The 9,324-nt window shown below is 39.6% G+C and overlaps 1 protein-coding gene across 4 annotated transcripts in view; it reads right to left on the bottom strand.

The window, feature by feature from the left end:
• Nucleotides 1-8,754, bottom strand: part of LOC137985941 (uncharacterized) — a 15,724-nt gene extending 6,970 nt beyond the window's left edge. Inside the window, exon 1 of one of the 4 annotated variants that reach the window (XM_068833385.1) lies at nt 8,670-8,754. The gene's annotated coding sequence lies outside the window, so the exon portion shown is untranslated. Of the gene's footprint in view, nt 1-463; nt 610-3,951; nt 4,057-6,099; nt 6,203-8,669 lie in introns of those variants that run through there. The other 3 variants (XM_068833384.1, XM_068833386.1, XM_068833387.1) reach the window with 3 other exon arrangements.
• Between the last annotated feature and the right edge of the window lie 570 nt (nt 8,755-9,324).

Raw genomic sequence — 9,324 nt, 5'->3', positions numbered from 1 at the left:
CGAACATTTCACAAGTATTTGACAATAGTTTTGCTTTTGTATAAATTAATCTCGTGATTACACGGTTGGGAATCCTTCTGCGATAGAGGGCCAGACTGTCAACATGTAGAATTTGCGAACGGGACTTTAGGCGCGATGCTCAACGAGTTTGCCTTTGAATTCTAAAGGTCTCTGAAGAGTCTCTTGGCCGAGAAGAAACGCTGCGTCAGACTAGCCACGAACATTTCACAAGTATTTGACAATAGTTTTGCTTTTGTATAGAGAGAGTCTTGTTTTAAAACTGAATTTGTTTTCCCCGTTCTTTTACAAGCGCTCCCGGAGCCAGGAGATGCGATTCACTCACTTTGCCTCCCTTTGATTGGATCAAGAATTGGACCAAGAATTGTTTGTTGGAAGTTTTTTCATGATCACTAAGCAAAAAGTGTGCCATAAACCATAATACTACCCTTTACTAAAAACCTACCTGGCTCTTTTGCTCTGGGATTTTCAATGGGTGCTTTGTTTTTCGAAGGAATGGACTACACTATTGATAGCGCTTGTCGACTTCGTCCCAAGTCTTTAAATCATGATGTGGGCGGAACATTCTTCAACTTTGACAGATCACGTGTTTCCGCCTTAATCAAGGGCTTTTGTAATGCTATACCCTCTCGATAATTCTCGACGAATGTCAACGATTTACCCTAGCAACAAATAATTTCACAAAGTGCGGGATCGGTAATCAGAATTCGAAGTACCTACAAGCAACGTGTTTTAGCGTGACAGTAGAAAGTTGTTTAGTAGTTTTCTTTCTCATTGGTCGACTTACGGGTGTGATTTTTCGTTTCTTTTGGGTTAGAGACTCATTCATTGACCTCTCTCCCCTGCCTCACTCAAAACTGGCGTTTTCAAGGAACTCAACTGGAAATAACTTAAGATTGTGTTAATAATGAACTTCAAAGGTTCTTACAAAAATTTGAACAATTTTCTTATTAAATGAATTCTTCTAGTGATTTATTTGTTGCACCAAAGATCGAATCGATTTATCTACTCCAGGTTACTTAGGTAAACAGCTGGGCAGATAAGCTCTTTGTGCTTGACGTGTGGGTCTCTGTATGTGTGTAGGGTAGGCTTCTTCGACCGGGTTTTGGTACCATATACTTCTTAGATAACAGGAAGGCGTGGCCACTGACTGTGAAACCGCATCTGACAACACTTTTTTGTCTTTGTTTAGCCTGCGCATTCGAGCAGTCAAGCATGCTCTTCATGTACCTCGAACCACTGGGAGCCTTCTCGCAGGCTAGTCTTCGTAGAATAAAACTTTCAATAACCGTTTGTCAATTGTTCCAAAAACGAAACAGGATTTTTTTATTCTTTCTTCCCTTCTTTTTACATTGGAATCAATATTGATATTAGCAGGCGAGTAAGAACTTTAAAAAAAACGACAAAACGTTTAAGATTATAAAACATGTTTCGACAGAAACTTCTTTCATCTTCAGTTGATTAATGTGCAAAGCGTTAGAAGTTGAATTTTTAAGTAGGAAAAAGTGCTTATTATGCTAACAACAACGGAATGTACATAAAACGTGAAAATGTGAGAATTAAAAGGAAGTCTTAGATTTATGTGATGTAATTGTTGATTTAGAAAAGGTTGTTCTCTTTAAATATGAATAGCCTCTTTTATTTAAGTTGAAATCAAAGTCAAGGTCAAGGCCAATTATACTTGTCTCTTGGCCCGGCGAGACGAAACGCCGCGTCAGACTAGCCACGAACATTTCACAAGTATTTGACAATAGTTTTGCTTTTGTATAAATTAATCTCGTGATTACACGGTTGGGAATCCTTCTGTTATAGAGGGCCAGACTGTCAACATGTAGAATTTGCGAACGGGACTTTGGGCGCGATGCTCAACGAGTTTGCCTTTGAATTCTAAAGGTCTCTGAAGAGTCTCTTGGCCGAGAAGAAACGCTGCGTCAGACTAGCCACGAACATTTCACAAGTATTTGACAATAGTTTTGCTTTTGTATAGAGAGAGTCTTGTTTTAAAACTGAATTTGTTTTCCCCGTTCTTTTACAAGCGCTCCCGGAGCCAGGAGATGCGATTCACTCACTTTGCCTCCCTTTGATTGGATCAAGAATTGGACCAAGAATTGTTTGTTGGAAGTTTTTTCATGATCACTAAGCAAAAAGTGTGCCATAAACCATAATACTACCCTTTACTAAAAACCTACCTGGCTCTTTTGCTCTGGGATTTTCAATGGGTGCTTTGTTTTTCGAAGGAATGGACTACACTATTGATAGCGCTTGTCGACTTCGTCCCAAGTCTTTAAATCATGATGTGGGCGGAACATTCTTCAACTTTGACAGATCACGTGTTTCCGCCTTAATCAAGGGCTTTTGTAATGCTATACCCTCTCGATAATTCTCGACGAATGTCAACGATTTACCCTAGCAACAAATAATTTCACAAAGTGCGGGATCGGTAATCAGAATTCGAAGTACCTACAAGCAACGTGTTTTAGCGTGACAGTAGAAAGTTGTTTAGTAGTTTTCTTTCTCATTGGTCGACTTACGGGTGTGATTTTTCGTTTCTTTTGGGTTAGAGACTCATTCATTGACCTCTCTCCCCTGCCTCACTCAAAACTGGCGTTTTCAAGGAACTCAACTGGAAATAACTTAAGATTGTGTTAATAATGAACTTCAAAGGTTCTTACAAAAATTTGAACAATTTTCTTATTAAATGAATTCTTCTAGTGATTTATTTGTTGCACCAAAGATCGAATCGATTTATCTACTCCAGGTTACTTAGGTAAACAGCTGGGCAGATAAGCTCTTTGTGCTTGACGTGTGGGTCTCTGTATGTGTGTAGGGTAGGCTTCTTCGACCGGGTTTTGGTACCATATACTTCTTAGATAACAGGAAGGCGTGGCCACTGACTGTGAAACCGCATCTGACAACACTTTTTTGTCTTTGTTTAGCCTGCGCATTCGAGCAGTCAAGCATGCTCTTCATGTACCTCGAACCACTGGGAGCCTTCTCGCAGGCTAGTCTTCGTAGAATAAAACTTTCAATAACCGTTTGTCAATTGTTCCAAAAACGAAACAGGATTTTTTTATTCTTTCTTCCCTTCTTTTTACATTGGAATCAATATTGATATTAGCAGGCGAGTAAGAACTTTAAAAAAAACGACAAAACGTTTAAGATTATAAAACATGTTTCGACAGAAACTTCTTTCATCTTCAGTTGATTAATGTGCAAAGCGTTAGAAGTTGAATTTTTAAGTAGGAAAAAGTGCTTATTATGCTAACAACAACGGAATGTACATAAAACGTGAAAATGTGAGAATTAAAAGGAAGTCTTAGATTTATGTGATGTAATTGTTGATTTAGAAAAGGTTGTTCTCTTTAAATATGAATAGCCTCTTTTATTTAAGTTGAAATCAAAGTCAAGGTCAAGGCCAATTATACTTGTCTCTTGGCCCGGCGAGACGAAACGCCGCGTCAGACTAGCCACGAACATTTCACAAGTATTTGACAATAGTTTTGCTTTTGTATAAATTAATCTCGTGATTACACGGTTGGGAATCCTTCTGTTATAGAGGGCCAGACTGTCAACATGTAGAATTTGCGAACGGGACTTTGGGCGCGATGCTCAACGAGTTTGCCTTTGAATTCTAAAGGTCTCTGAAGAGTCTCTTGGCCGAGAAGAAACGCTGCGTCAGACTAGCCACGAACATTTCACAAGTATTTGACAATAGTTTTGCTTTTGTATAGAGAGAGTCTTGTTTTAAAACTGAATTTGTTTTCCCCGTTCTTTTACAAGCGCTCCCGGAGCCAGGAGATGCGATTCACTCACTTTGCCTCCCTTTGATTGGATCAAGAATTGGACCAAGAATTGTTTGTTGGAAGTTTTTTCATGATCACAAAAGAAAAAGTGTGCCATAAACCATAATACTACCCCTTGCTAAAAACCTACCTGGCTCCTTTGCTCTGGGATTTTCAATGGGTGCTTTGTTTTTCGAAGGAATGGACTATACTATTGATAGCGCTTGTCGACTTCGTCCCAAGTCTTTAAATCATGATGTGGGCGGAACATTCTTCAACTTTGACAGATCACGTGTTTCCGCCTTAATCAAGGGCTTTTGTAATGCTATACCCTCTCGATAATTCTCGACGAATGTCGACGATTTACCCTAGCAACAAATAATATTGCAAACAGCGGGATTGGTGATCAGAATTCGAAGTACCTACAAGCAACGTGTTTTAGCGTCACAGTAGAAAGTTGTTTAGTAGTTTTCTTTCTCATTAGTCGGCTTACGGGTGTGATTTTTCGTTTCTTTTGGATTAGAGACTCATTCATTGATCTCTCTCCCCTGCCTCACTCAAAACTGGCGTTTTCAAGGAACTCAACTGAAAATAACTTAAGATTGTAAGTGTTAATAATGAACTTCAAAAGTTCTTACAAAAGTTTGAACAAATTTCTTATTAAATGAATTCTTCTAGCGATGCTCAACGAGTTTGCCTTTGAATTCTAAAGGTCTCTGAAGAGTCTCTTGGCCGAGACGAAACGCCGCGTCAGACTAGCCACGAACATTTCACAAGTATTTGACAATAGTTTTGCTTTTGTATAAATTAATCTCGTGATTACACGGTTGGGAATCCTTCTGTTATAGAGGGCCAGACTGTCAACATGTAGAATTTGCGAACGGGACTTTGGGCGCGATGCTCAACGAGTTTGCCTTTGAATTCTAAAGGTCTCTGAAGAGTCTCTTGGCCGAGAAGAAACGCTGCGTCAGACTAGCCACGAACATTTCACAAGTATTTGACAATAGTTTTGCTTTTGTATAGAGAGAGTCTTGTTTTAAAACTGAATTTGTTTTCCCCGTTCTTTTACAAGCGCTCCCGGAGCCAGGAGATGCGATTCACTCACTTTGCCTCCCTTTGATTGGATCAAGAATTGGACCAAGAATTGTTTGTTGGAAGTTTTTTCATGATCACAAAAGAAAAAGTGTGCCATAAACCATAATACTACCCTTTACTAAAAACCTACCTGGCTCCTTTGCTCTGGGATTTTCAATGGGTGCTTTGTTTTTCGAAGGAATGGACTATACTATTGATAGCGCTTGTCGACTTCGTCCCAAGTCTTTAAATCATGATGTGGGCGGAACATTCTTCAACTTTGACAGATCACGTGTTTCCGCCTTAATCAAGGGCTTTTGTAATGCTATACCCTCTCGATAATTCTCGACGAATGTCAACGATTTACCCTAGCAACAAATAATATCGCAAACAGCGGGATCGGTGATCAGAATTCGAAGTACCTACAAGCAACGTGTTTTAGCGTCACAGTAGAAAGTTGTTTAGTAGTTTTCTTTCTCATTAGTCGGCTTACGGGTGTGATTTTTCGTTTCTTTTGGATTAGAGACTCATTCATTGATCTCTCTCCCCTGCCTCACTCAAAACTGGCGTTTTCAAGGAACTCAACTGAAAATAACTTGAGATTGTAAGTGTTAATAATGAACTTCAAAAGTTCTTACAAAAATTTGAACAAATTTCTTATTAAATGAATTCTTCTAGCGATGCTCAACGAGTTTGCCTTTGAATTCTAAAGGTCTCTGAAGAGTCTCTTGGCCGAGACGAAACGCCGCGTCAGACTAGCCACGAACATTTCACAAGTATTTGACAATAGTTTTGCTTTTGTATAAATTAATCTCGTGATTACACGGTTGGGAATCCTTCTGTTATAGAGGGCCAGACTGTCAACATGTAGAATTTGCGAACGGGACTTTGGGCGCGATGCTCAACGAGTTTGCCTTTGAATTCTAAAGGTCTCTGAAGAGTCTCTTGGCCGAGACGAAATGCTGCGTCAGACTAGCCATGAACATTTCACAAGTATTTGACAATAGTTTTGCTTTTGCATAGAGAGAGTCTTGTTTTAAGACTGAATTTGTTTTTCCCGTTCTTTTACAAGCGCTCCCGGAGCCAGGAGATGCGATTTACTCACTTTGCCTCCCTTTGATTGGATCAAGAATTGGACCAAGAATTGTTTGTTGGAAGTTTTTTCATGATCACTAAACAAAAAGTGTGCCATAAACCATAATACTACCCTTTACTAAAAACCTACCTGGCTCTTTTGCTCCGGGATTTTCAATGGGTGCTTTGTTTTTCGAAGGAATGGACTACACTATTGATAGCGCTTGTCGACTTCGTCCCAAGTCTTTAAATCATGATGTGGGCGGAACATTCTTCAACTTTGACAGATCACGTGTTTCCGCCTTAATCAAGGGCTTTTGTAATGCTATACCCTCTCGATAATTCTCGACGAATGTCAACGATTTACCCTAACAACAAATAATATCACAAAGTGCGGGATCGGTAATCAGAATTCGAAGTACCTACAAGCAACGTGTTTTAGCGTGACAGTAGAAAGTTGTTTAGTAGTTTTCTTTCTCATTGGTCGACTTACGGGTGTGATTTTTCGTTTCTTTTGGGTTAGAGACTCATTCATTGATCTCTCTCCCCTGCCTCACTCAAAACTGGCGTTTTCAAGGAACTCAACTGGAAATAACTTAAGATTGTGTTAATAATGAACTTCAAAGGTTCTTACAAAAATTTGAACAATTTTCTTATTAAATGAATTCTTCTAGTGATTTATTTGTTGCACCAAAGATCGAATCGATTTATCTACTCCAGGTTACTTAGGTAAACAGCTGGGCAGATAAGCTCTTTGTGCTTGACGTGTGGGTCTCTGTATGTGTGTAGGGTAGGCTTCTTCGACCGGGTTTTGGTACCATATACTTCTTAGATAACAGGAAGGCGTGGCCACTGACTGTGAAACCGCATCTGACAACACTTTTTTGTCTTTGTTTAGCCTGCACATTCGAGCAGTCAAGCATGCTCTTCATGTACCTCGAACCACTGGGAGCCTTCTCGCAGGCTAGTCTTCGTAGAATAAAACTTTCAATAACCGTTTGTCAATTGTTATATAAAAGAAACACGATTTTTTATCCTTTCTTCCTCTCTTTTTACATTGGAAATCAATATTGATATTAGCAGGCAAGTAAGAACTTTAAGGAAAACGACAAAACGTTTAAGATTATAAAACATGTTTCGACAGAAACTTCTGTCATCTTCAGTTGATTAATGTACAAAGCGTTAGAAGTTGAATTTTTAAGTAGGAAAAAGTGCTTATTATGCTAGTAACAACGGAATGTACATAAAACGTGACCATGTGAGAATTAAAAGGAAGTCTTAGATTTATGTGATGTAATTGTTGATTTAGAGAAGGTTGTTCTCTTTGATTATGAATAGCCTCTTTTATTTAAGTTGAAATCAACGTCAAGGCCAAGGCCAATTTATTTCACGTCGGTAGTTCCTTCAGTTACGAAACTGGTATCAATAGAAGCCGACGGTGCGCCTTTTACCCCCCTCCCTCCCTCTGTCAGTGCTCCGTTTCACAGATATTTAAAGCTATAGCTACACGGGTCAGAGGAAAGTGGAAACAGACGTTGAAGTCACCGAGGATCGAACTGGGGACCCCTTGCTCCGAAAGCCGCGCACTAGCCAACTGAGCTACGCCTGCAGATGTTGTTTTTTGAGGAGAGGGGAAAACCGGAGTACCCCGCGGGGAAAAACCTCTCAGAGCAGAGTACAGAACCAACAAACTCAATCCACATATGGCGTAGAATCCGGGAATCGATCCTGGGCCACATTGGTGGAAGGTGAGTGCTCTTGCCACTGCGCCAGCCCTGCTCCCCCAATCAATGTTGTTGACACAACCCAGTCACCCCTTTACTGACACCCATTGAATTCATTAAGGGTGGACCATTCCTGCACTTTGACAGATCCCGAAAAAGTGGTATAGCTTCTTTAAAAAAGTTTCCAGCGAGAGAGAGCGCAAAGAAAGATAATACAGTTTGTCAAACTCTTAATGCGAAACTCGGAAATTTGTGAACACTGATATAATTATTTATAGTATCCTATTGGGGGTTTTACTTTGCTTAATCACTATACAAACAATTAACATTGCAGAAATATTGTTAGTTTTGGACTATACGGTTTTCCGAGTTTCACAGTGATCATGCATGACACGAATTTCAATAAAGTGTTATATAAAACAGAAAACGAAAGCAATTATTCGGAGAAATCGTAAACCGAATACCATTCATTTTGGGTTGACCCCGATCTTCCCATCTCCCAAAAATGATGTCAACGCATTTCATGCCAAAAATGTGAAACAATCTGATTTTCTGTAACTGTCACAGAGGACTGAAAATCAGGAAAAAACATTCGAAGCATTGTCACGTCCGTTTTTATTCTAGAGACGCATTATCAGTCTGAACGAACTTGGGAAAACCTCCTCAGTAACATGACATGAGTTTGCCTTTGAATTCTAAAGGTCTCTGAAGAGTCTCTTGGCCGAGAAGAAACGCTGCGTCAGACTAGCCACGAACATTTCACAAGTATTTGACAATAGTTTTGCTTTTGTATAGAGAGAGTCTTGTTTTAAAACTGAATTTGTTTTCCCCGTTCTTTTACAAGCGCTCCCGGAGCCAGGAGATGCGATTCACTCACTTTGCCTCCCTTTGATTGGATCAAGAATTGGACCAAGAATTGTTTGTTGGAAGTTTTTTCATGATCACTAAACAAAAGGTGTGCCATAAACCATAATACTACCCCTTGCTAAAAACCTACCTGGCTCCTTTGCTCCGGGATTTTCAATGGGTGCTTTGTTTTTCGAAGGAATGGACTACACTATTGATAGCGCTTATCGACTTCGTCCCAAGTCTTTAAATCATGATGTGGGCGGAACATTCTTCAACTTTGACAGATCACGTGTTTCCGCCTTAATCAAGGGCTTTTGTAATGCTATACCCTCTCAATAATTCTCGACGAATGTCAACGATTTACCCTAACAACAAATAATATCACAAAGTGCGGGATCGGTAATTAGAATTCGAAGTACCTACAAGCAACGTGTTTTAGCGTGACAGTAGAAAGTTGTTTAGTAGTTTTCTTTCTCATTGGTCGACTTACGGGTGTGATTTTTCGTTTCTTTTGGGTTAGAGACTCATTCATTGACCTCTCTCCCCTGCCTCACTCAAAACTGGCGTTTTCAAGGAACTCAACTGGAAATAACTTAAGATTGTAAGTGTTAATAATGAACTTCAAAGGTTCTTACAAAAATTTGAAAAATTTTCTTATTAAATGAATTCTTCTAATGATTTATTTGTTGCACCAAAGATCGAATCGATTTATCTACCCCAGGTTACTTAGGTAAACAGCTGGCTAGATAAGCTCTTTGTGCTTGACGTGCGGGTCTCTGTATGTGTGTAGGGTAGGCTTCTTC

Source organism: Montipora foliosa, unplaced genomic scaffold (assembly GCF_036669935.1).
Source record: "Montipora foliosa isolate CH-2021 unplaced genomic scaffold, ASM3666993v2 scaffold_117, whole genome shotgun sequence".
NCBI lineage: Eukaryota > Metazoa > Cnidaria > Anthozoa > Scleractinia > Acroporidae > Montipora > Montipora foliosa.
The sequence above is the reverse complement of the archived record's forward strand: the minus strand, read 5'-3'. Positions and strand labels throughout refer to the sequence as shown.